Genomic DNA, 27,427 nt, shown 5'->3' on the forward strand with positions numbered 1-27,427 from the left:
AAAAGCCTGTCTCCATCCTCTTTATAACTACCCTTCATGTATTTGAGGACTGTTATCAACTCTTTCCCATGGTCTTCTCTTTCCCAGACTAAATAAACCTAGTTAATCCAGTCTTTCCTCCTAATTCATGCTTCCCAGGCCTCTAATCATTTCTGTCACGCTCCGCTGGATTTTTTCCAATCTGTTCACTTCTTAAAGTGTGGGGCCCAAAACTGGATATAATACTCCAGGCCATATTGGTAAGTCCATTGGTGAGACCTTTTTCCCCATCTTAAAAGTTGTGTAAGCATTTTGGTTGTTTGTTTTTGTCAGGGTTTTTTTGCATAGCTATTGTCCTCTTTAACAAATGGAATTTGAAGCTGCTATAAGTACCCAGGTAGCACAGGAAACCACTCTCCAGAATTCTTTGGATATGTCCACACAACACAACGCAGTGTTGTGTAAAGATTCACATGGTAGCTTGCTAATGTATCTTGTGCCATAAACATGTCAATGAGATGAAAGAATAACTCAACCAACATCCTCAGGTAGTCTTTGCCTTTGCTGCTAAGACTCCCAACAAGGGTGCAAACTGTGATGGTATTTTACATTTATTCACTGAAAAGCAAACAGAGCAGCAAATTCATTTTATTTAGGCCACTGAATAGGTATTGATGGTAGCAACTTTGAATCATTAACTTTCTGTCCTCACCTAGCAGTAATTTCATGTCATTCAGACTCACAAATCTGGACCACCTCTTCCTGTTTCTTATAGTTGGATGAAAGTTAATTTTGCAGTGCACTGTTCCAGAAGTAATCTGGATTGTTTTGCATTAAGAAGTTGGTTTTGACACTTGGTTCAATAAACTGATTCTCTCTGCTGTCCTGTTCCTCTATCATCATATTAGTATGGTAGGGCTAGGTTCACCATTGTAAACTTAACACCACGACACCCAACCCTTAGGTGCATGGAACAGAATTGTTAGGCACCTGAGATTCAGTATAATGCATGGAGAGAGGTAGGTGCCTAACCATGCGATTCACAACAGCCAGGCTGGGGAGTTTCCTGAGCTAGCTAAATAAGAAATGCTGAAGATGGAGGCACATTTGAAATGGAACCTCTTCCCAGGTTTAGCTGCCTAACTCAAGGCTACAGGGAGATCCAGCCAGATCAGATAGGGGCTTGCAACCAGAAACCCTGTCCTGAAGTTAGCCACAAACATTTTTCCCTTCCAAATCATAGTACGAGTAATTCTTTCTTTCAAAACCTGCTGGAGAAGCAGTAGTTAGTCTACTGATAGCCTACCAATTAGAGGACTTGCCCAGAAAGAAAGACACCAAGATACTTTGCCCATGCTCCCATATTTCACAGAGTGCCCCAACCTTGGTCTCCTACTTCCTGGACAAATGCCCTAATCAGTGAACTGGTGGAATCAAAGGTGGAGAGGGGGGCTTGCTCCCTCCCCCACACCATCATCTTTTAGATATCTTCCTCAAAGTGAGCTATATTACTACACAAGATAGCCATTAAAGGATTCCTAATTGCAAAAATAAGAGGAAGCCATGCACTTTGCTGGGTGGGTGAAGGAGGATTGGCAAAAGCCACAGTTCCTACTGCAGTCTACTGTCAATATGATAGCTACATGTCTTTGGACGATGGACTAGGATTGATCTCTGGTAACACAACTGTAGACTGCCAGCTGAGAGAAAAGGGGAGCTCTGTCTTTCCTTGGATTTGGATTGTGTTCCAAAATGAGATGTGTTATTTTCATGCTAGCCATTGGAAGGTCTGTGAGGTAGGTTAGGTTTGTGTCTAGGTGCCAGTCGGGTTAAGCTAACTGTTTCTCTGAACTGGTTTGGCCTCATGGTCTTTCTTTTCACCACTTTTGCTCTGGCTTTCAAGGACTGCACACTGAGAAACCTAGCTCCTTTTGTGGATCTAGATGATAGTTTTTTGATGTTTTCCCTGTTTTCTGCTCCTCCCCACATTTCCCTCTACTCCACTAGCTCTTTCAGGTCTCCATGCTACTTCTGCTTCTCCAACCCTTTCTCTGAATGGCTCTGGCCTTCGATGTTCCTCCTCTTCTCCACCTTCCCTTTGACTTTCCCATCTGCTCATTATATCAAATACTTTATTTAGTAATTCTTTCTGCTTTGTAGGGGGTACAATTCACTCTCAATAGAGCTACAGAGTCTCACTAAAGTTCTGCACTAAGGCGGCACACAACTTTCAGTATGGGGATACAGTACTGCCTGAAACAAATGTGGCATATCTCAGCTGGGCATTCCCCAGTGCCTTAATTGAGCTGCAGACATATCATGACAGTCAACCAGGGAAAGACATGCATAAGGATTCCTCCCTCTGCTTGCGTATGTTTAACTACAAGAGTTTCAAACTCATTTGATCCTGCAGGCCAGATGAGTAGTGTGGGACCAATCCACAGGCCAGATGAATGGTGTGGGACTGAACCCATGGGCCAGATCTACCCCATGTGCAACCTCCCCTCCACATGCTAGACCCAGTGCCACTGGTGCTTGTTCTGACCAGTCTGGGACTACACACAGTGACACCTGCTCTGGCTAGACTGGGACACGAGCCACATGTGGCACCTATTCCAGCTGGTGTGGGAAGGCTGCAGAGGTCCCAGACTAGGCAGAGCAGGCACCAAATCTGGCATGTGGGGGACCCAACAAATCCTCCCTGCCTCCAGCATACTGGATCCAGTGCCTGCTGTGGCCAGTCCCACTGCAATGTATAAAAGTGCCCACTCTGGGACCCATGCTGGAGCAGGAGCTATGTGCAGTTCACATCCTGGACCAGCCAAAGCAGGCACTGTGGACACTAGATCCAACATGCGGGGGGTAAAGGGGTCTTGGACAGGGCCAGGGCCTGAATGATGTGGCTCCATGGGTCATATTCTTGATACCCTTGTATTTGCAAAGATATTGCATAGCCTATGGCTGGCCTTGCCGCTGTGCTTTCAGGTACTGTTATGATCAGCTGGTATGGTCACATTTGCCTGGTTTAGACTTGGCCTGTGCATGAAAATGGCCAGGGAAAAAGATGGCTGCCAAGACATTAGGGCAAGGGGACTTCTGCACAAGGGCAGTGCATCACAGCAAAGTTTTCCATACTTTTGATATCTGAGGCACACTTTGTTTCTGAATTAAAAGTGGTGGCACATATCCCTCTTATACCCCAAAATGGATCTATATCTACACATTAAGACTTAGGCAGTGGTGCCCAACCTTTCGGCCCCACAGGCCGGAGGAGCCATGGCAGGTTGGTCTGTAGGCTGGATCCTACCACATGGGGCTGGTCCTGCCAGACCAATCTCAGAAATTTGACATTGGGGGAGTGGTGGCAGTGTTCCTTGCCACTGCTCCCTCACCACCAAGTCTCCGGCCCAGTGAGAAGCCCTTTAGGCCAGATGACATGGCTCTGTGGGCTGGCTCTGATCCGGACAGTGTCAGGAATCTGCACATGTGAGCACATGATGCCTTTCTTAACATGGACAAAACTGGGTCTTATTTGTACCACTATAGTTGGGTTGGGTAATGTGCTTGATGCCTAAAAATGAGGTATCCTTCAGGCATGAACCGCACGTGCCCCTGGTGGCTGGGGCGGGGGGCACAGCAGCGGTGGGAGTGCGGCAGCAGTAAGCACAGAGGTTCTGCCAGTGCTGTCGGCAGCAGGTGGGGTTGGGGTTGCAAGTGCCAACCAGCGGTTGGTGACCACCCGCAGGTGCCGCCGACAGTGTCAGCAGTGCCTTTTTGTAGAGGGTGCACCCCCTACACATTGCCCCTGCCTCTAGGGTTTTATATTAACAGCAGGAGATTATGTATCCTTACTATATTAACAGAAGGATATTAAACTCTCTGCAGAGGTAGTGCAGTCACCTATTCTGGTGGTTTTCAAGAGGAGACTGGACTTTGTTGGGGTCACTTGACCCCAGTTGTCTTCTTGCATGGGGGGGGGGGGCTGGACCCAATGATCTGCGGGGTCCCTTCCAGCCCCTTACGAACTATGAATCTATATTGCACCTCCAATTCAAAACTGCAAGGCTGAGATGCCACGAGTAGGGAGGTACCTTATCCCCAGGCCCTGGTTCCTAAGGATGTTGCCCTATAATCCCAGCCTAATCTCAGCTCTTTATTCAGGGCTACGTGCCTAATACACGACATGGTTTTACATATTTATTAGTCGACGCGCATTTCTGATGACAATCTAACTGTCGAGCCTATCTAATTCAATACTCACACCCTTTGCATTGGGTAAACATGTGCTTCAGAAAAGGGACCAGAACTGGGAAAAAGGACCAAACTCCCGTCTCACCGAGATGTGCCCGGGGAGCTGTGGCCCATGGGTGCAGGGAGGCGCTGGTCCCTCCTGGGCGCCCCTAGTCAGGCCTTGTCTGCCTGCCAGCATGAGGGCCCGCGCCCCCGCCTCGGGCAGGGGGTGAGTTCCGTCCTTCACACACTCAAGGGGCAGGGCAGGGCAAGGCCGGCGGCTCTGCAGGGACAGGTCCAGGCCCCTTGGAAACCGGAGCCTCTTCTGTCTGGATCCGCCCCCCTCCTCCTCTTCTTCCTGCTGCTGCTGCTACTGCTGCTGCAGCATCACAGAGCCGCCGCCGCGCCCCCCCGGAGCAGACGCGGGCAGAGCGCCCTGCTGCGCCCGCGCCGGACCCGCGCCTACCTGCGCGCAGCGCCCCCGCCCCTGCAGGAGCCGAGCCCGGGAGCAAGGTGAGGGCCCCCCATACCCCAGCTCCTGGCCGTGTCCCCTGGGGTGGACCTGCAGTCCTCGTGCCCCTCCCGGGATCTCTGCGAGCAGGCGGTGTCCTCCCCCGTACAAGGAGGCGGGCTGGGCTCCCCCCTCCCGCTGCACTGGGGCGCCCGTCAGGCAGGTGCCAGCCCCGGCTGTTTGCCTGCGAGGGGCACGGCCCCCCCTGTCCTCCCTCTGCACAGGGGGGCTAATGGGTCGTGGGGGTGGGGGCGGTCTTCCTGCTGGGATGAAGCAGCGCTAGACTCCCATTCCCTTCGTGCTGTTCAGGGGTTTCTTTCCCCCTCTCCCCCCTTCTAGGCTTACAGCAGGTCCTGAGGAAAAGCCCCACATCTCAGTGGGACCGGAAATGGTGCCCTACTGGTGCCCCACATCTCAGTGCAGTGGGAGTTTGGTCCTTCTTCCCAGTTCTAGGCCTTTCTTCAAAGCGAATCTTGACACACTGTGACGGTTGTTAATATTGAATTGAACAGGCTCAAGGGTTAGCTTCCTCAGAAATGTTCATCCACTAATAAACTTGTAAAGCAGTGTTGCGTGTTAGGCATGTAGCCCTGAATAAAGAGCTGGGATTATGGGGCAAAATCCTTAGGAAGTGGGGTTAAGGAACCAACTTCAGATTCATGGCATCTCAGCCTTGCAGCCTCCGTTGCTTTTCCATCCCTCAGTCATACGCCTGCTCCGGGGGACTCAACGCTAGCACCACTTCCACTCTGCTGGGCACCCTGCATGGTGCTTGCCATAGGGAGACTGGTGGGTGTTGGTGTTGACTGCAAGAGGTTGGTTTGAATAGGGATGAGTCTGCTTCAAGCAGGGGCTTGGACTAGACAGGCTTTGGCAGTCCCTTCCAACCAGCTTCTCTATAAGTCTGTGATCAAGCTGTCATTTTGATTTTTTTTTATTTCAGGGTTTGTTTGTTTGTTTTTTCTTTTTCTTTCTCTCCTTGGTTTCCTTGTTCATTGTCATGGCTCTGCAGACTTAACTTGAGGGGGAAAGTCTCCAGTGATTTCCTCATGTCAGTCTTGAAATCTTAATGCGCTGCCACTTGTTAGTCTTATTTTGAGGGGGGAATTGCTGATATGCCTTCCCCAAATTTTAATTTGTTGCAGCTTGTTATCCTTATTTTGAGGAAGGACTTGCTGATAGGCCTTCTTCAAATATTAATATGTCACTGCTTAGCCTTATTTTGAGAGAGGAATCACTGATATGCCTTCCCCAAATCTTAGTATTGTTAGTCTTGTTTTGAGAGAGGAATCATTGAAATACTTCCTTTCTTTAAATGGCTGAGAAATGTCAAAGACCTTTTCTAATGAAATCTTATAGTCACTCTGGAAGCCTGCAACCTTTTATACATGGTTAATTTTGCTCATGAAAACAATCTTGTGAGCACATTAAGCCTCTCTTAATGTTGACAAAACTGGGTCTTATTTGTACCAGTATTATATTGGATTGGGTAATGTGCTTGATGCCTAAAAATGAGGTGTCCTCCAGGGTTTTATATTAACAGAAGGATACTATGTTTCACCTCCAATTCAAAACTGCACAGTTGGGATCAGATTTAGACAAGCTTTCAAATGTAGGGCATTGGCCGCACCTGAAGGAGAATGCCCTGCATTTGAAAGCTTGATTAAATCTATCCCAGCCATGCAGTTGTTCCAATGAGAGAGAGCACCTACAAAATCCTTACCTCACCAGTCTCTTGCAATGAGTAGTACGCAGTTCGGGGCTTAGATTTGATAGTATGAGAAAAGCACTTGCAGCAGGCTCATTACATCCTTCTTAGTTATGTGAGCTAACTTGCTATGTTAAACAAATTGAATAAATGTTATGTTGTACAATTAACTTGCCTTTTGCCAGAAATGCGTGGGAACTGGGCTAGCTCTTTGCTGACTTAGCCATCCGACCAGGTGTTGCAGATAAAGACTGCCTCTATTTATTTTTTTTAATTCTAAAACCTCTTTAAAAATACTGTTGCAGTTGAAGGAGCTTGATTTTTATTTTATTCTTTGCGTCTCAGTGAGGATAAAACTCCCACTGAGTCTTTCCCTGGCATAAGGTTGGGGGGAAATAATTCTAACAATTTTTTTAGAATTGTTACAATGTGGCTGGATTTTTGTCAGGCAGATATGGTCTGAAGTCTCCTTTACATAGTCTAAAATAACCAGGTTTACAAAATACCTGATTAAAAAAGGTAAGTGAAATGGCTGTGAGTTTGCCTTACTGGGGAAGGGGATACTTTTTGTCATTCTGAGTTAGAGCCAACCACAGGAATTTCAAACTATTACTTGGAGGACAATGGTAAAACAAGATATGCGATTGTGTGGTATAGTTTTTATTTAATGTGGTTTCAGAAGGTTGTTAAGCCAGACATCCCTGTGGTTTACTGATACTATTTTTCCTTTAAATCTGTGTAAACTTGGAAGAACTTTGCTAATATGATGCCCAGTTCCTGTTTTCTTGCAGATATGAAAAAAGCAGTGTTCTGCAGTAATGTTTGAATCAAGTAGGGGTTTGTTGTTACTGTTAGAAGCTATAGTAGGTTTACATATTGCAAACAAACTGAACCACAGTTGTTAAATACATTAAGACTACTTCTGATGCTTTTTACATTTTTGTTCATATATTCACACTATTTCAACAACTTAAAATGACTGCCTCTCAAAATAAACTAACAAGGTGTACATGCATGGCAAATTCACTTCTCTGCAATGGCCAGAACATCATTTGGGTAGTGCAGAGGTCTTGTTCTGGCTGCCTGGACAATGAGTAAATTTTGTTTTAATGATTACCATGCAGAAATTGCCTCTTGTCTGCTGTAAAACTGAACACTCAACAGTACCTGTCTCAAAAAATGACTAAAATAAAGAGCTTATCCAGGTACTGAACCTGAAGGGCAGAAAACTTCTGAGGAAAATAAATACTTGTGTCTGCAGCACATAATGTACATGGGTGTCTCAAGGTTTTGGCACCTGGAACTCTGTCCAGTTTCAGTGCAAGATCCACTGTCTTGTGGAGGTTGTTAAAGAAGACTTACTCCCCGAAAATCCTAGTTCACTGTACCTGAGGTGGCCATTCAGTCACTAGGACTTCAGTAGAAGTCAGTTCTGTACAAGCCCTAAGTGCTAGTGTGCAAGGGAACATGGATGGGGGTAGGGTGGGATGGACGGGAGTGGAAGGAGGCTATTGGATTTAACCATACAAAACTCCTTCGAGAGGGTAATGGGAAAAGCAAGAAGTACCAGTCCAAAGTCAGACTGGAATGGTTGTTATAATAGGATTGAGGTCTTGTATCCTGTGCTCCTGATTCAACTTCATGCAAAACCTACTTAGATTAGTAGTAGTGTTGACATGTAGTAGTCTTGACTTTTAACATTTTTTAAAAGTAGTGCTTGGTTTTGTTGCTTTTAAATTATCTTTATCTCCAAAGTGAATGGAAAGGGGATATTGAATGATTACAAAGATAACTTTAAGTAGCTCTTGACTTTTATATGACATTTCTGGCAAAGTAAGAAACTAGAATAGTTAATTAAATCTTTGTGTGCAATCAAGTATTGTTTTATGTCAATATAGATTCTTCTTTTGTTCAAAGGGTGTTGATACATGTGCTCCAGGAATAGGTGGGGGTTGTTGCTTTAGAGTGGCTTTGAGAGCTGCTGTAATTAAAGCACCACAGTGTCGTGTGTATCAGCATCCCCCCACTGAAAAGCACTTTAACTAAAACTTGTCGAACAAAGCTTAAATTTAAATTAATTCAACATGCTGCAGAAAATGAAAATTATTTTAGGTATGGTTTGTTTTACGGTCTAGCAAAACTATTTAGACACATTTGCAGATACAAAGTGTAACCACCTACCAGATCAGCTTGACCAGTGTGCACATGAGCCCATCAAGCACCCTAGTTTGCCGCTCTTTGCTAATGTGGTCAGAATACACATACAGCCCCTCAAGTCCAGTATCATGGGTGCAACTGCAGATGTTTATCTCACTTCAGTTTCTTGAAATCAACATAAAGTGAATTGGGGGGGAGACTTGCCAAATGATAAGCTCCGAATCCTGATTGGTGCTTTCAATGTCACTTAAACACTTTGTTTCATTTCCCTGTCAAAACTAACATGGATTTTTTTTCTTCCATTTTTACTGTGTTGCATTTATCTATTCAGATTGTTGCTTCTGAAGGTAGGTTGCCTGTTGGACGAGGTCAAAGTTAGGAGGTAGACGGGTTCATGCAGTCACTTGGCTGGATAATATGTCCTGCTTTTTAAGTATTTCTGAAGAGTCCTTCAAGGAAGAGTTGGTTAGTGAGTGCTGAATAAGATCTGTGAGGGAGTTCTGTGTATAGGATCACAGGGCTGGAGTATGAAGGGCTGTTCAAATGAGCCATGGAGCCTACCACTTAAGAGTAGGTTAGGGTAAGTGGTTCTCTTAAAAATAGGAAATAGTCAGATAGTGTGAGAGTTTAAGAAGATAACTAGGAATCTGAATGCAACTTGAGGAGGTGTAGAACCAGTGAATGGCTTTTTTATTAGATAAACTGGATATGGTCTGAATGCCAAGAGAAAGTACTTTTTTAGTATTGGTAGATTGGAGGGAATGAGGTATGTTCCAAAAAGAATCCAGGAAAGAGAACTTCATAGTATACAATTTGCAGTATATCCCATACTACCAGTAAGGTTTAATGCCATGAGTGATGAGAATAGAAGGTTGACACCACGTTTGGTAGCTATAGACAAAAGCTTGTTCTTCAGGCTAAATAAAAGTAAGTAACTGGTAATGACTTTGGAGGAGTCTGCTTGAGTGTCTGGCACTTGACTTGCTATCACTCAGGAACATTTGGGAGTTGGTAGGGGTGAAGTAGCAGATTAGCAATTCATCAACTTTTGATAATTAAAATGGTTCAACTGATTAACAGTAGTGTTGCCCTGTGGGTATAATCTATAGGGCAACTTTCATATGTTCTTGCAGTGTTTGGAGTACACATCCTCTGAGGTTCCCTGAGTGATATGCAGGTATCATCCATGTATTACAGGGGAACATGAGACCATGCAGAGTTTATCATGTTGTCCGTCAGTCAGTGGTGAAACTGGATGCAGGCTCATCGTAGACGTTTCTGTCCTCTATCCAGGACTGACCTCCTTTTTTCAAGTGGGTGGGTTGTGTGATCTTGTTAGACGTGCAGACAGTCTCTTTTTCTGTCTGTCTTGTTTTTAAAATGCAGATTCTCTCTCAGGGAAATCCCTCCTGATTGTATAAAACCATATATTTGCTCAATTTAAAGCCTCCCTGTATCTTGTAAGTTTGGGAACTGGGAATGATTATATCAGTGTGAACAACTCTTTCTTGTTTCACTGATGAGCTGAATTGACTTGTAACAAATTCCTAACCCAACTAGGTGTAACAGATGTACCATATTTACTGTATTTACTCTAATACATGACTAGGTTTTTTTCCCCTAAAACAGCATGGCAGGGGGAGCCCCAATCTTATATTTGCATACAAATAAATCATATTTAATGCATTGTCTATCAGTAAACTGTTACCAAAAACAGCATGTGCTCAGTAACGGGAACCATCTATGAAGCTGAGTAAATATAGCCAACGCTGCGCATGACTATAAAAAAAGTAGCCCATACTTAGACTTGGCTGGGTTTGAATTTTATTGCTGAAAATCGATTTCACCTCATGCTCACAGACTGACAAAAAAATATTTCCATTGGTAATGACAGGAATTTATAGAAAGGGGACATTAAAAACATCTAGGATGGGGGTAAGGAGATCTGGAACAGGGGATGCCATGTACCCATGCATGAATGGCGGCCACTGCTGGTAGGGTTGTGGGAGCCTCTGCTATGTCACCTGTGCTCTGTTCCTTTGGTAGCAGCTGCAGAAGCTGGGGGCTGTGCTGGGGTAGGGGGGGTTAGTTGGATGTTGCCTGCTGGCAGCAGAGCCTGGGGGGGATGCTGCTGTGGTTCTGCCACAGAGGGGCAGGATTGTTGGCAGCCATAAGCTTGGTGCTGCTGGCTGTTTGCTCTGCCCAGATCCCAGTAGGGAATATGGCGCCAAACTCCTGCCAAGCTGGGCCTGGCCCCTGTTGGTGCTCTGCTCCATGAGAGTGAAGGCTCTAGGCTGGTATGAATATACTAGCAAATGAAGAGCAGGTATGCTTTATTGATTTATGGATATTTTACTTTTCATATTTTGGTATGTGACTCAATAAAGCTTTTTAACAGTATATAGTCATTATTAAATTGTCTGCCCCTTGCATCCCTAATTTTACACAATCCTAAACATTTAAATTAATAAAGATATAAATAATAATATGAAAATACCTACATATGTCACGAGAAGGCTGAGGGGGGACCTGGTGACCATCTATAAATTCACTAGGGGGGACCAGAAGGGTTTGGGAAAGACGTTGTTTCCCCTAGTGCCCCCTGGCATAACAAGGAATAACGGCCACAAGTTGTTGGAGAGTAGGTTTAGATTAGACATCCGTAAGAACTACTTCACAGTTAGGGCGGCTAGGATCTGGAACCAACTTCCAAGGGAAGTGGTGCTGGCTCCTACCCTGGGTGTCTTTAAGAGGAGGCTTGATGCCTACCTAGCTGGGATCATTTGAGTCCAGTTTTTTCTCCTGCTCAGGCAGGGGGTTGGACTTGAAGATCTACAAGGTCCCTTCCAACCCTGCTTCTATGATTCTAATACCCACTGAGTGCAGCCCCTCTGTGCTGATGCTTTCAAGTCATGGTAAGCCACTATATTGCATATGTTTCTACCTTCTCTTCATTCCCACAGCTGAACTGCACCTTTTCTTTTTCATTTCCAATAATTCTTATTTCTTCACCAACTGTACATATCTGGCAAACATCGCCAAAGGGGACTCCCAAGCAGTGTAACCACAATCCCTGTCGTCCCTCCTCAGCCTATCATATATAATTAGCGTGGCTCTGCCCTCCATGAGGTGGAGCCCAGACCAGGTTGTTCTTACCTCATCAGCATATACATTTTTGGAGGATCCCAGGATTCATGACAAGAACACCCCCAGGCATGAATGGGGGGCTAATTAGCACATGGATCTTTTGTGGGGGATATCTGGAGTAGACCCTGTACTCAGCAGTGCAGAACTGTTGGGTTACCATGGCTTGAAATGCTGTTGCCTCTTCTGGGACCCAGCTCAATGAACTATATGGTAAATCATGAATCTTTTTTGGCTTTAATCATGCATGCAAAATTTTCTTTGGTTTAATCATGCATAGTTTGCACTATGTATATGAAGAGACCTACTCAACCCGTGATTTCACAATTTCTACAAAATCCATGAAATTAAGAATTGTCTGTGAAATCCATGGGGGGGAAAAAAAAAACTTGATAAAAATAAAAATTTGTCTCCCCAGTGGGGGCCAGTGGTCCTCATGGCTGCTGAGGTCTAGTTGTGCAGCTGTGGATGGAAGGAGACGGGCATGCTGCTGACATGAAGAGTAGCAGCCAAGATGATGGCCATCCCCACACTTTGCTGCTGATTGTCAGAGAGGGATGCCTGGCTTGTGGTCCTGCCCCTTGCTGCCAGTCAGCAGCAAGAGGTACGGTTGCACAATGGACAGCCTTCTCAGTCAATCAGTGGCAAGGAGCAGGGGTTCATGACGGACAATCCTCTTGACCAATCAGCAGCAAAGGGTGGGGCCACTGGCACCCATTGGCTAATCAGAGGTGTGAGTGGGGGGGGCACCATGATAAGCCCATAAAATAGCAGCTGGCCCTGCCATCTGCCTATGAAATTGGTCGCTTAACTCTTCAATTTCGATAGGTCCCTATAAGTTGGTACAAAAGTGCTGTTTAAAAGTGCATTATGGAGTACCTGTTCTAAAACTTGCAGTCATTTAAAAAAAGTAAATGCATTAATTTTGGATGAACTAAGTATATGGATATCTGTAGTAATTTTCCTATATGTGAATTACCACAGGTGTGTTTATTTCAAGGTCAGTGTCTTCAAGTTTGTCTCTTAATCAGGGAGAGCAGGGTTTGAGAGCAAGGAGAGGGGGAAGGGGGCGTCAGGAGGAAGAAGTTGGGGGTGGGGGGGAATCAGAGGGCAAAGGGGCTATCTGACCATGACCTGGAAAATTATAACAAATTTATAAATTTTCTATATATACAATCTAATTATTTGGGTGTTTATCTTGTATCTGAGAACAATTAAGAGACTTGCTCCAGCTAAACCCCTTCATCTCCCCAGTCCCAAACAAAGACAAATTCAAAGTGAATAGGCTTCAGGTCACTCTTTTCATGTCAGCTGATTTAGTTTTATGAAGCAAATTCCTTGAAGAAAAAGCCTACCTAAGATGAGGACCATTGCTGAATCCTGCATCCTCCAGATCCTGGTGCTTGCTTTTTTTTCCACTGTACAAGTCTTTCAAATTATGATGAGGCAGTTATCAAGAAAGCAGTGCTTCTTTTTAGGCTCTTGAACCTAAGTTCTTGAAGGTGGCCTGAAGACATAGAGCATTAAATTGGTTTCTGTGTTCCGAAAGCCAAAATTCAGGTAGGGAATATATAATATAATGTATATTTCCCCCACTGAGAGTAGAGGTTTCATTTTTCTGAATGTTTGGAGCACTGTTTATTAGATCTGTAACCTGTAAAAGCACAGAAGCAGCTGATTAATTCCTTTTGTAAAATAATGAACTGCCATATAACTTTTGGTATTTTTTTTTAATTGCCAATAGGAAGTTCAGTAACTTCCACTACATTGTAGTGGAAGTTTCTTCCTTTTTCCCCTTTCCCACCTTCCAGTGTGCTTCAGTGATGCTGCTAAGTGCTTTGTTGGGGAACCAGAGAAGGTACAGGGGAAGGCAAGATATTTTTGAGGCTTTACTTGGTTATGCTGAATATTGTTCTTCATCAGGTATTTGTGGTGCACTAAGGATATCAAGTTAGTGCCTTTTCAACAGTTTTAAAAGAGGGGAAAAACAAGGGTCCAGCACTGGACAGCGCTGTTCTTTCCTTAATAGGAATATAAACATTAACTCCAGGAATTGTGGAGCTCAGCAGAGACCCTGCAGGATAGCATAAGAAGCAAGCACACACACAAGACATGTGCTTTCTCAACTGAATCTTTACCATGTACTGAAGAAATGTGAGATACTAGAGATACTCTCTATACTAGAGGCCCTGTTGATAATAGCTGTGACAGCAGAGCTCCCTCATGGAGATGAGCATAAGCTGAAGGAAAGAGGCTTTTCTTCTGTGGTACTTTGCACCACCCTGAAGAACAACACTAGCTAAGCTGTCAAAATATGCCCCTCTGCATCTGTGTGTGTGGGAGGGGGGCGGAGGTGGTGGTGGGGCAGTAGTGTGTTTGTGTTAACTGCAGGTTGTGAACCTTTTATTTTCCTTCTCTCTCCTGGCTAGCACAACTATAATGACAAAGCTTTAGTGCAGCCCAGGCCTGGGAGTTAGTGCTGGTTAACTTACATGAGCAGAGATGTGTAAAAATTGTGCTTAACACTTGTTTCCTGGCTGTGGCCAAACTTTTGGTTTCATGACGTTTGACCCATGATCAGTTGCTATGTTAAAGCTAGCTGTCTATATTAATTGTAAAGTAATAACTAAAGTATTAAATTCTCCTTGAGGTCACGTTGTAACACTAGTACCTATCTTTCTGTGAACATGAGCTTCAATGGCTTCCAATTAAGATATAAAGAGAACTTTGTTTAAAATTATACTCTACTGATCTGATGTTACTCTAAACCAGGCTAAAGATATTGGCAGGTCTTGGGGAAGAGGCAGAAACATAGAAAGGCTTTCACATATCAAGGCTTTGTAGGAAAAACCTTGTGCTATAACACCATTTTTATTGTACATATTCACTTTTTGAAAGAAGAACATTCTTGTCTGTAGATTAAAACTGATAATTAGTAAGAATAGAGAATAAAGCAAGTAATGTAATCTTCGGAGTGATTTTATTTAATGAATTCATTTCTTGTGCTTACAAGGCATTCTTTTGAACTGCTGTTAGAAAGAAGCATCTAAAAATGTAAGTGGTTGTATGTTGGGTGGGGGTGGGGAGGTTATGGATTGTGTTGCTTCCATTGTTTAAGAAATGCTAATTAAAGTTGTTGGCCAGAGACCTAATTTGTGTATCAAAAGTCCTCTTACAACTCTTAAAACCCTAGTCAACCTGACTTTCATCTTCAATCTAAAGACTCTCTAGATGTGTGACTCTAATAAGGAACATCTTTTAGCTTTACTGAGATAAAGCTGTAGGGCACTAAGTCAGACAGACAGTTAAAATTGTGCAGAGACCAAATATTCATCCAGTTCAGTAAACACTAGTTACATTTCATTACAGACCTTTTTTCTGACCTAGCTTTCCCACACATCTATTTTTTTTCTGGAGACTGTTTCCTAGCTACTGAAATGCTTCGTTTTCACTGTAAGCCGTTTGTTCTTGCAATGTAAAGACAAAAGATCATTTATGGACAAAAGCACTTGTACTTATGACCTTACTGGCCTAGCAGTGGGTTTCAGATTGCTAAACAAGAACTGTTACAAAGTATTAACTACTTAGTTCTGATTCATTAGACCTTTTTCTTTTTATAAATATTTGGAGCAATAGCTACAAAAGTTACCATATATCAATTCTAGTTTTAAATAACTAACTCTGACTTTTCTTGAATTTTCTGTGCTTATCACCTGCATAGTGATTTTAATAAAAAAAAGAAATAGTAACAATTGTTCATCTATATTTGAGATTTAAAGGGAAAGCACTTTTTATTCCTATCTTGCTTCTCAGTTCAGCTCCGATGTGCAACTTTAAAAGGTGCCTGGGACAGTTTCACCCTTTAGTGGTGGCAATGCTGGCATCGTGGTATGCCTGGCAGGTTCTTGTGGCTCCTGGTTGAGAGCCGCTACCTTAGCCTCTCAGCAGCCTTGTGAGGTATGGAAGTATTAACCTAAGGATGGGGAAATGGAGACGCAGAATACTTATCTATATTAGGAGTGTTTTGCTGCTGTATGTACCCTTTGAGGAGGCCTGGCTTATACTGGCAGATCTCTTTATTGGTATGGCACAAACCTATTCCTTTAGGAATAAAGTATGCTAACAAAACCGTTGCATAATATCTAAAATAAGGCTTTAAGCATAGAGTTATCTCTTTAGGCATGAGCTTCTCCATTACACTCCTAGCAGGTTTTGCTAGCAAAGCTATTTTCAGTACCTAGTCTACAGTTTAGAATTTTGCTGGCAGAACTCCAGTTTTGCTGGTGAAATTTAGCATCTATGCACCAAACTCCTCTGCATTCTTTCAGCTATCAGAACTATTTCCTTGTTGCCAAATAATGTAAAACAGAGCTTCTGCTGTTGCCTAAAAGGTTCCTGTAGGTAATCCCATGCATCTGGCTGCCTGCTGTAGTCTCTTTAGTAGCGAGTGCCTTCTCAGTCTGTGCACTATGCCCTGGTGGTACAGCTATTAAGTAAAGATGCCAGAAGTGGGGGTGAATGCATTGTGGAAGATTAGCGTTAGCTGCTGTCTTCTGTATTCAGAACATCTGACTAAGCAGGCTGCTGTTTACAACTGATCACACTTCTTAGTGGTATAAGGTACAGCCCTGCCCTGTTTTTTTGCTCTGCTGCAAGTCAGACAAGTATAAAAAGGCTCATGTGTAGATCAGAATGATTTGCCAAGGTCACAGATGAATTATGTGATGGGGCTTTCAAGTTCCAGGCCAGTGAGCCAGCCACTAGACCATCTTTCCTTCTGCTTTCCCCCACCTATATGCAGTATTGGTCAAGAATAGTTCATGCAACTAAACAATAAAGGGGAGCTTATTACAATACTTGTGGACCACCTCTAGAAACAGCACCCCACTACTCTACATCTTTGCAATAATTCAAGCAATTAATGAATTAACACTTTAAAAGTAATTTTTCTTTTCTAAATAGGAATCCCCAGCTTCATTTCTCCCCCCAGCCATTCAGCCTTTGTCTCTTTGCCCTCCTATCAAAATCTGTCTCTGTCTCCTCTTCTGACACCTTTTTGCAGAATAGAATGTTGCATGTTAAATTTATATTGAAGCTGTAATAGAATTTGCATCCAACTAGTCTTGATAACAGTTCATAGATTTCATGGACATTAGGGCTGGAAGGGACATCAGAAGATCGAGTCCAACCCCCTGCCCCAGGGGCAGGAACTCAGCTGGGGTCATAGGATCCCAGCAAGATAAGCATCCAATTTTCTCTTGAAGACATTCAAAGTACGTACTTGAACCACCTCTGATGGCAGGCTATTCCAGGCCTTGGGGGCTTGGACAGTAAAGAAATTCTTCCTTCTGTCCAGCCTGAAACAGTCTTGCAGGAGTTTAAAACCGTTTGACTTTGTTGTCCCTTGGGGTGCTCTGGTGAACAAACATTCCCCCAGATCCTGGTGGTCACCCCTTTATAAACTTATAGGTGGCCATCAGATCGCCCCTGAGCCTGTGCTTTTCCAATCTGAAGAGTCCCATAGCTCTCAGCCTATTATTGTAGGGTCTGTTTTCCTGACCTCTGATCATGCGCGTGGCTCTTCTCTGGATGCTCTCAAGCTTCTCCACATCCTTTTTGAATTGTGGAGCCCAAAACTGGACGCAGTACTCCAGCTGTGGCCTCACTAAAGCCACGTACAATGGGAGAATGATGTCCTGGGATTTCCTTGAGAAACATCTATGGATGCAAGCCAGTGTTTTGCTCGTTTTACTAGCTGCAGCATCACACTGAAGGCTCATGTTCCTCTTGTGGTCAATCGTGACCCCCAAGTCCCTTTCATCCATAGTGCTAGCCAGCGTAGCACTGCTGAGCCTATAAGGATGCTGCAGGTTTTTCCTCCCAAGATGGAGAACCTTGCATTTTTCAGTGTTAAACACCATCTGGTTCTCATTCACCCATTTCCTGAGCCTGTCAAAGTCAGCCTCCTGTCCTCAGGTATGGATGCTTTATCCCAAAGTTTGGTATCATCGGCAAACTTGGCCAGTCCACTTCTGACTCCAATGTTCACATCATTAATGAAGATGTTGAACAATACAGGTCCAAGGACAGAGCCATGAGGGACCCCATTGGTCACAGGGCACCATGACAATTGACTTCTGTCAACCACCGCCCTCTGGGCCCAGCCACAGAGCCAATTCCCCAGGCAGCAGATCATGGTGGACCCGAGGCTGCAGTTAGCCAGTTTTGCCAAGAGGTGGTCATAGGATACCAGATCAAAGGCTTTTTTGAAGTCAAGATATACAACATCAGTCTCTTCTCCCTTGTCCAGTTTATAGGTCACCTGGTCATAAAAAGAAATAAGATTGGTTAAGCAAGACCTACCTGCAACAAACCCAGACTGGCTGTCCCTCAGGATGTTGCCATCGGCCAGTTCATTAAGAATGGCCTCTTTTCTAAGCTTTTCTAAGACCTTCCCTGGGATAGCAGTCAGGCTGATGGGCCCGTACTTTGCCGGATCCACTTTCTTCCCTTTCTTGAAGATAGGCACCACATTGGCCTTCTTCCAGTCTTCGGGCACTATACCAGGGTGCCAGGAGTTCTCGAAGATCCCCGCCAGGGGCTGAGCTATGATGCTAGCCAGCTCCTTGAGTACCCTGGGGTGCAGATTGTCAGGGCTGGCTGACTTGAAGGTGTCCAGCCTCACAAGGTGTTCCTTCATGAAGTCAACATTGATGGAGGACAAGGAATCTCCTTCACTCAGGCCTCCCTGTCCTGTGATGGGCAGGGGTGTCCTGTGGAACCGGTGAAAGACCGACACAAAACACCCATTTAGTAGGTTGGCTTTTTCCTGGGCGTCAATTGTCAGTCGTCCCATCTGGTTTAGCGGGGGTCCAATGTTGCCCTTGCTTTTCCTCCAGCTCCCTGTATATCTAAAAAAGGACTTTTTATTATTATCCTTGATCCTAGTAGCCAGTTGGAGTTCTGTCGCAGCCTTGGCTTTCCTGGTTTGCTCCTTGCAGGTCTGGACCAGTGCAAAATATTCCTCTTTGGAGGTGGTTCATCAGCATGGTAGGCTGTGCCTCTTAATCTCCTGTTTAGCCTGTTGGCAGAAAATTGTGAAATGTAATAAAAGGTAAACACATCTCATGTCAGAGGAAACTATGACTTTCAGATTTTTTTAAAACTAATAGTGGACACATAGGGAACTTTGGTGTATTTTATGCTGCTGAATTAAAATGCTTACTGTACTTTTGTGTGGGGAGGGTGGAAAAATTCATTTCCTATTAATTGTTTCCCCTTTCTGGAGAAGAATGTTATTTTCAAATAAAACCTTTATTTTGGCAACCTGTACCTGTGATTTACGAAAAGGAAGTAACATGAAATGAAACTGTCCAACATGGAGTTAAACACTTAAAAAAACTTAAGTCCTATTAACTTCTCTAGTGCAACAGATTTTGTTGGGGACTCCTAAATATTTAATATAAGAAGTTGGAGTTTTCCAAATACAACTTTTTGTGAACAATAAAGTAGTAATCCTGAAAGTGCACAAAATATTATTCCTGCTACACAGCAATGATGTAAGGTTTTTACTAATCCATTGATTCTCAACCAAGGTGCCATAGCACTCTGGGGTGCCTTGATCCTTTCAAGGGTGCCACAGAGTGTCTCTCAATATTAGCACTGTTAGGTGTGCAACCATGACTCTCAAGAGTAAACCCAGAGATTTTAAATAGGAATCCAGAGTGTTCAAAAAAAAAAAAAAATCTGACCTGTTGTGGTCTTTCTGGGTTCTTCGTAACAGAAGAATTAGTGTATTAGCTTTCACTCTATTTTTCACTACAGAAGACTAAGGGGTGCTATGAATCCTAAAATGATTGAGAACCACTGATCAAATCCATAGATGGATAAGTAGGAAGATGACTTTTTAAATTTCTGTACATGACCTTGATAATACAGTTTCTGGAATACTCTTTACAGTTTTGAAAATACTCTACATATGAAAAGCATTTTAAAAGAACATTGAGATTTGGGAAAAGAATCATAAATACGATTTGAAGGCCCGGAAGAAAGCCTTACAGTGGGTGCATCTACATGTGCAATTATCATATAGCAATAAACTAGGGTACAGTTTGAGCTGGAGGTTATTGCTCCTGTGCACAGCGTTTACACATCTGCCTGGGACCACAGCATATTGAGCCAGGGTGTAGCAGATGGCTGTCGGGAGGTCCGTGGTGGTCAGCCCACTGCCTGGGGCTGCTCCATCTCGGCTCAACATGCTGCGGAGGGGCTGGCTGGACCTTGAGGGTGCTCCAGTGTGGAGCTACCCAGCAGGCAGCCCCCACACTGGAGCACCCTCATGCCCCAGCCAGCCTCAGTCATCTTCTGTGTGTGCATTTTGGTGCCCATAACTACTCCACTAGGATAGTAGTACTTGTCCTAGATGTACTATCCTACAGCAGAGTTAGTTAATTAACTGTGCTGTAATATGGGTGCACATGCTGACAGTAACAATTCACTACAGAATTAATTAGTCAGCTCTGCAGTAAAGCGTACACATAGATATACCAAGTTTGGAGGTTAAATAGCTCGATTTCTCTTCAGGAAAAAGGTTACTTAAAGCATACCTCCTTTAAAAAGAAAAAAAATGCTGGATACTAAAGAGCTGTTTAACCTATGGAGAAGCATAACAACAACTAGTGTCTGGAAGCTGAACCAGATACCTTGCATTTAAAAAAAGTTGTAATATTTTAACAAAGAGGGCCAACCATGTGAATAAATTAGTGATGGGTTCTTATTCTTATCTTCAGATCAAGACTGGATAGGTTTGGGATTTAATGGAAGAGTTACTGGGTAAAGTCTGATGACCTGCACTATACAGGAGATGACGCTAGGTAAGGGGTGGCCTGTGAAGAGACTGGACCTGGACTGCACAGCTCACGGAATCAGTAGCACACTCCAGTCACAGAGGCAGAGGAGGATCTCTCCAGCATCCTAGCACCTTCAGTTTATTCTTTCTGTTGTAGCAGAGGCAGCATGCACCAGGTCTTAATGCATGACTACCTACCCATTTCCCCATGCAACATCTGCTGACCACCAGGGGTGCAGGGCTGCAGCAGGTGTTGCTTTGTAAGCAGCCCTGCACTCCTGGCAAAAAGGTTGCTCTAGATTTTAGCTGCAAGTTGTAGCAACTTTTTTATTTTTTAAAATTCTGCAGTTTTCTCTTGTATCTTTTAAATATAGTTGTCTATTAAAAAGATTTCCTTTTTTCACCATTCCCTCTCCCTCTTCACAATTAAAGAAACTTCCCACTGAGAATGGGAACAGAAGATGTTTTTCAGCTTAAGGTGTTTCTTTTTTAATGTTGAAGTGCTAAAAAATTCTCTGTGTGAAGAGTGAATATGCTGAAGGTGTAATGCATATCCTGCATCACTGTCACAGCACTAGTTGGAATAGAAAACATGAACAGCACATACATACTTAAAAAGCTACATCTAAATAAATCTTTCATGAAATTGTCACTGCCTTCACACACACATACACATAGCCTCATATATAATGGTAGCCTTGTTCTAAATGTATCACTGAGAACTTAACCCTACATGGGCAAATGCAATCAAGTCCTAATTATGAGACCCTTCTTACAACTTGGAACTGGTAAGACTATCAATATGAAAAATGAACCTGAACTAAAACATTCTAAGCCTTTTATAGGTGGTATATAATATTAAATATAAGGTTTATAATCTCTAAACTTGTCATCCATATTTGTCTTGATATAGTTTTAAGGTAGTCTAGGTGGTCTTATAGGGTTAAGACTGTTTGCCTGGTGGGTGAAAACTCTCTAATGCAAAGTAACTGGTGTCTCACAGAGGGATGCAGAGCTTCAAGTCTTTCTGCAACCAAGTACTTAGTATCAAATTTAATAGATTAGTTCATAATGGTAATTTAATTAAATTTAGATCCAATTTGACAGTCTTTAAACCAAATTCCTTACAATGAAGGAACATACTGGAAAAATAAAGGAACACATTAATCAAAGCTACTTTGCAGGCATAAATTAAACAGATTGCCATGGCAACTAGATGGTGTCAACTAAATAAAGTCAGTGGCACACACAATCAAGTTCATTAAATACTTAATTTTTATGAAGCTGTACTTGAGAGAGAGTGAAAAAAATGTCATTAGTAGGGTGACAACTCACAGGTAATAACAGGAGAACCAGAGATGGTTTTCTCTCATCCTTGTGTCTGTGTTCTGAGCTACTTTAAATCATGATTCTATCAATCACTTTCATAAGTTATCTGGACCTTCTTAACTCTTCACCTGAAAAGCATGGTGAAAGTTTTAAAAATATATATATTAGAGTAGGGTCAGAGTCTGTTTCTACCTGTAGCTCTATTGTTTTTTCCATTTAACCCATTTAAGAATATAGCCAGTAATATCCAGATGGGGATAAGTTGCCATTGTCTAACTTGCAGCAGCACAATGCTTGTATTTCGTGGTATTGCCGATGCTTAATGTACAAAATATAGTACTTTCTATTGGGTGGGGGTAGGAAACCTGTTTCAGCTGAACATTTGTGCTAAGAATAATTAGGACAACTTTGAGTTTATAGTGTCATGTAGAGGGGCATGCCTAGGGTTTTCATATGAAATCTGCCCACGTTGGAGCAGCATACAGTTGTTGATGAAAATGGGCTTCTTGCACTAATAGTTCATACAAGTAGAGGCTATAGTGCTAAAGTATATTTTAGGTAAAAAAATTATAGTAAGATGTTCTTCACAATCTTTTGTTTGTGATGGCTTCCATTTATGTGCTAGGGTCTCATCAAACAGTAGTGCTAGGATCTCATTCTCAAAGAGTAGTTCTTCCCCCTCTTCTCCTCCATAATTCCCCCACAAATGATAGTCCCTGTTTGGAGGAACTAACAACCTAAGCATGGCAGGTGAAGTGGAGTTCAGAGGAATAATAAAAGGTCTATTTATATAATATCACCTTGATTCTTGGAAGTAGTATGGTAAAGATGCAGGAAGTAGGGACCTTGCTGACAAGTGCAAGGAGGATGCACTATGCCTAAGAGTGTGCAGAAAGGTGACTAGTGAAAACCTAGTAAGAGTGGCTGAGAAAAACGTCATAGAGGATGAAGAGGCACCAAAGCTTACTGAAGGTGAGACGTGGATACAGATTAGGTGAAATTTGATACTGGGTAGAAAGCCAATGGAAAGGTCTAGAGAAAGGAGTGCTGTGATCAGGAAAGATGACTCAACAACACTACCTGAAACAAAACTGAAAGTGGGCTGTATTTGAAAAACTGCATCATATACAGTCTCTTTTTTCCTTTCTCCTGGAAATGAGACACACAATAGTTGAGGAAAAATGCCTTCCTAATAAGCTGTGTGCAGTCCCATGTGCATGTATAAACAAAAGTTTAGTACTGATCTCCAGTATTTCTGTAGAAGGAAAGAAAAATAGACATTGGAACAGGGGTCAGCAATGTTTTTGGGCAGAGTGCCAAAAACACCCACAACCTTGACTTGTTAGATGTTGATGTTGCAGGGGTAGATGGCAGAGGAGCTGTGAGGGGCCCAATTCTTGTTGTGGCAGCACAGCCCCGGCCCCTTCCCCACCATGTGCTCCAAGATACGCATGCACCCACTACCTGCAGAGAGCTGGGCTGGGGCTGCATGGACCCCAGTGCAGCTGCTTGCAACTTCCTGGCTGCCTGCCACAGCCAGCCCAGGCTTTGGGCAGGCCCCTTCCACCTGCTACAGAGCCCAGGTTGCTTGCAGGAGGCAGTAGGAGGCTGCAAGCAGCTGAACTGGCATTCATGGAGCCCTGGCCCAGCTTGTTGCTGGTGGCGGGTGCACATGTGCCTTGAAGCAGGTGGCAAGGAAGAGACCGAGACTGCGCTGCCAAAACAAACATCAAGCCCCTCATGGCTCTCCTACCATTCGCCCTGAGGTGCACGTGCCAAGCACAATGCCTTTGCTTGCCATGCTCTGGCACATGTGCTGGGGGTTGCCTACTCCTGCATTAGAACTTCTACCGGTTCTGGCCACCAGCTTTAAAAAACAAACAAACCAAACCCCCCCCCCTTGATATAGGTAATAATCTCTACCTGCAGTGTACTTCATGAAATAGAACTCTGTACACTTCCATATTGAACTTCAGCAGTGGGAGAGAAGCCCATATTGCTTGAAAAGGAGCTAAGAGCATCACATCGTACTCTAATGAGTCTGTCAGAGGCTAAAGTGATGGCATATTTTGCACATTAGGTTACACAGCAGACATATGAGAGTACAGTCATTTGAACTTAGCATATCCAGCTGTTTTCTTCAATGTAGTGCACTCCTAACCATAAAGGTTTTAGTATAGATGGTAGCACTAAAAACTGCATTTGGCACAGTGGAGGATAGTGGGAAAAAATACTATGGTGTATTCCAGAAGGGAATAAGCACCTCTTGGAACAAATGAACTCTGACCCAATACGGGATCTGTGTTTGACACAGGATAAGCACTAACAGTACAGAAAACTTTGTGCTGACAGGGGCCTTAGTGTTTCTGAGTATCTTGATGTACAGTATATTTCATAGATTTCATAGACATTAGGGCTGGAATGGACCTCGGGAGATCGAGTCCAGCCCCCTGCCCAAAGGGCAGGAAGTCAGCTGGGGTCATAGGATCCCAGCAAGATAAGCATCCAATTTACTCTTGGAGTCTGCCACCTCCAATGGCAGACTGTTCCAGACCTTGGGGGCTCGGACAGTAAAGAAATTCTTCCTTATGTCCAGCCTGAAACAGTCTTGCAGGAGTTTGTGACCGTTCGACCTAGTCATCCCTTGGGGCGCTCTGGTGAACAAACGTTCCCCCAGATCCTGGTGGTCACCCCTGATAAACTTATAGGTGGCCATCAGATCACCCCTGAGCCTACGCTTTTCCAGGCTAAAGAGTCCCATGGCTCTCAGCCTGTCATCGTAAGATCTGTTTTCCTGACCTCTGATCATGCGCGTGGCTCTCCTCTGGACTCTCTCAAGCTTCTCCACATCCTTTTTGAATGGTGGAGCCCAAAACTGGACGCAGTACTCCAGCTGCGGCCTCACCAAGGCCGAGTACAAGGGGAGAATGACGTCCCGGGATTTGCTCGAGAAGCATCTATGGATGGAAGCCAGCATTTTGGTCGCTTTACTAGCCGCAGCATCACATTGGAGGCTCATGTTCATCTTGTGGTCAAGACCCCCAAGTCTCTTTCTTCTGTAGTGCTATCCAACGTAGCACTGCCGAGCCTATAAGGATGCTGCAGGTTTTTCCTCCCGAGGTGGAGAACCTTGCATTTTTCGGTGTTAAACACCATCAGGTTCTCGTCCGCCCATTTGCTGAGCTTGTCCAGGTCAGCCTGAATCACCCGCCTATCTTCTGGCGTGGATGCTTTGCCCCAAAGTTTGGTGTCATCGGCGAACTTGGCCAGTCCACTCCTGACTCCAATGTCCACATCATTAATGAAGATGTTGAACAGGATGGGTCACAGGACAGAGCCTTGAGGGACCCCACTGGTCACAGGGCATCACGATGAGTGACTGCCATCGATTACAACCCTCTGGGTCCGACCACAGAGCCAGTTTCCCAGCCAGCGGATTGTGGTGGAGCCAAGGCCACAACTGGCCAGTTTGGCCAAGAGGTGATCGTGGGATACCAGATCAAAGGCTTTTTTGAAGTCAAGATATATGACATCAATCTCTTCTCCCTTGTCCAGGTGATAGGTCACCTGGTCATAGAAGGAAATGAGATTGGTCAAACAAGACCTACCTGCAACAAACCCGTGCTGGCTATCCCTTAGGATGTTAGCCTGGGCCAGTCCCTCAAGGATGGCCTCCTTAATAAACTTTTCTAAGATCTTCCCCAGGATAGAAGTCAGGCTAATGGGCCTGTAGTTAGCTGGATCCACTCTCCTCCCTTTCTTGAAGATCGGCACCACATTGGCCTTCTTCCAGTCTTCCGGCACTACACCAGAGCGCCAGGAGTTTTCAAAGATCCGTGCCAGGGGCTGGGCTATGACGCTCGTCAGCTGCTTGAGTACCCTGGGGTGCAGATTGTCAGGGCTGGCTGACTTGAAGGTGTCCAGCTTCTCAAGGTGTTCCTTCACGAGGTCAGCATTTATGGAGGGTAGGGGATCCCCATCACCCAGATCTCCCTGTCCCATAGCAAGCATGCGTGTCCCACGGGACTGATGAAAGACTGACGCAAAGTCCTATTTAATAGGTTGGCTTTTTCCTGGGCATCAGTTGTCAGTTGCCCCATCTGGTTTAGCAGGGGTCCAACATTGCCCTTGCTTTTCCTCCGGCTCCCCACATATCTGAAAAAGGACTTTTTGTTGTCCTTGATGCTTGAAGCTAGTTGGAGTTCAGTTGCAGCCTTGGCTTTCCTGGTTTGCTCCCTGCAGGACCAGACCAGCGCACAATAATCCTCCTTGGAGGTGAATCCCATCCTCCATCCTTTGTAGGCTTTCCTTTTTAGCCGCAGGAGGTCCACTAGTTCCCTAGAGAGCCAGGAGGGCTGCTGTGCCTTCTTGCTGCCTTTTCCTCCGTGTTGGAATAGATTTAGCTTGTGCATTGAGAATTGCTTCCTTGAGAAGCAACCACTCTTCTTGAACTCCCATCTCCCTGGGGTCACGGTCCCTGAGGGCCTGACCGACAAGCCTCTTGAGCTTGTCAAAGTCGGCTTTTCTGAAGTCAAGGACTTCTGTGTTGCTGACTGACTTGCCAGCTTTACGGCGGATGGTGAAGGTGATCAGCTCGTGGTCGCTGTCACCCAGCTTCCCATCGATCACTAGGTTGCCGATTAGGTCGTCCCCTGTAGCCAGTACCAGGTCGAGCAGCGCTTTGCCTCTCGTTGGCCCATAGACTTCTTGAGTCAGATAGAGGTCATCCACGCACGAGAGAAAGCTTTGCGACTGCTCGGATTTTGCTGAGTTATCTTCCCAGGAGATGTCCGGGTAATTGAAGTCATCCATGACAACCAAGGTCCTGGAGCAAGCGGCCTCAATCAGTTCCCGGGCGAACTCCTGGTCAAGCTCAGGACTTTGAGTGGGAGGTCTGTAGTAGACTCCCACCGTTGTGTCCCCTGTGCCGTTTTTCCCATGAATTTTTACCCAGAGGGTCTCTAGCTGTCCATGCCGGTTGCCAACATCAGCTTGCAGGGACATGTAGCTTTCCTTCACATAGAGAGCTACACCCCCGCCCCTTTTGTCACCGCGATCCCTCCTGTACAGGGTATATCTGTCACTTAGTAGCATGTAGTGGGTAGACATAAATTTCACAAAGCGCGAGTCCTAACTTTCAGTGTCACAGTATTGAAACACAACATCTTGGAGACATGACAGTATCTAGAACAGTAATTCTCAACCGTCTTGGACTTGAGGCACCCCTCATTGGACTCAAGGTGCTCCTCCATAACTTGTTAATTTTGTGGCACCCAATTTAAAAAACTAATTTTATAGAATACAATGCTTACTTCCTTGCAGAAGGGCTTAGCAGTGGGAATGGGGGATCATCCAGGGAGGGACAAGCTTGAGCCTGAGCTTCTCTATTTATTTTTAGCTGCTTCACTCTTAGCACATTTATCAAGTTACCACAGCACCCTGGTTGAGAATCACTGATCTAGGAAGAATTGAAAAATCTCTGCCTGGTAAACTATCAGTTGAGTTTCTCGCCTTCCAGAGC

General features: G+C 44.4%; 1 protein-coding gene across 1 annotated transcript in view; it reads left to right on the plus strand.

The window, feature by feature from the left end:
• The first annotated feature begins 4,569 nt into the window (after positions 1-4,569).
• The window catches only part of SCRN1 (secernin 1), a 74,430-nt gene continuing 51,572 nt past the window's right edge, over positions 4,570-27,427 (plus strand). Inside the window, exon 1 of the mRNA XM_090046643.1 lies at positions 4,570-4,722. The gene's annotated coding sequence lies outside the window, so the exon portion shown is untranslated. The remainder of the gene's footprint in view (positions 4,723-27,427) is intronic.

The sequence above is a fragment of the Crocodylus siamensis genome, chromosome 5 (genome assembly GCF_052110815.1).
Source record: "Crocodylus siamensis isolate JL-2025a chromosome 5, ASM5211081v1, whole genome shotgun sequence".
NCBI lineage: Eukaryota > Metazoa > Chordata > Crocodylia > Crocodylidae > Crocodylus > Crocodylus siamensis.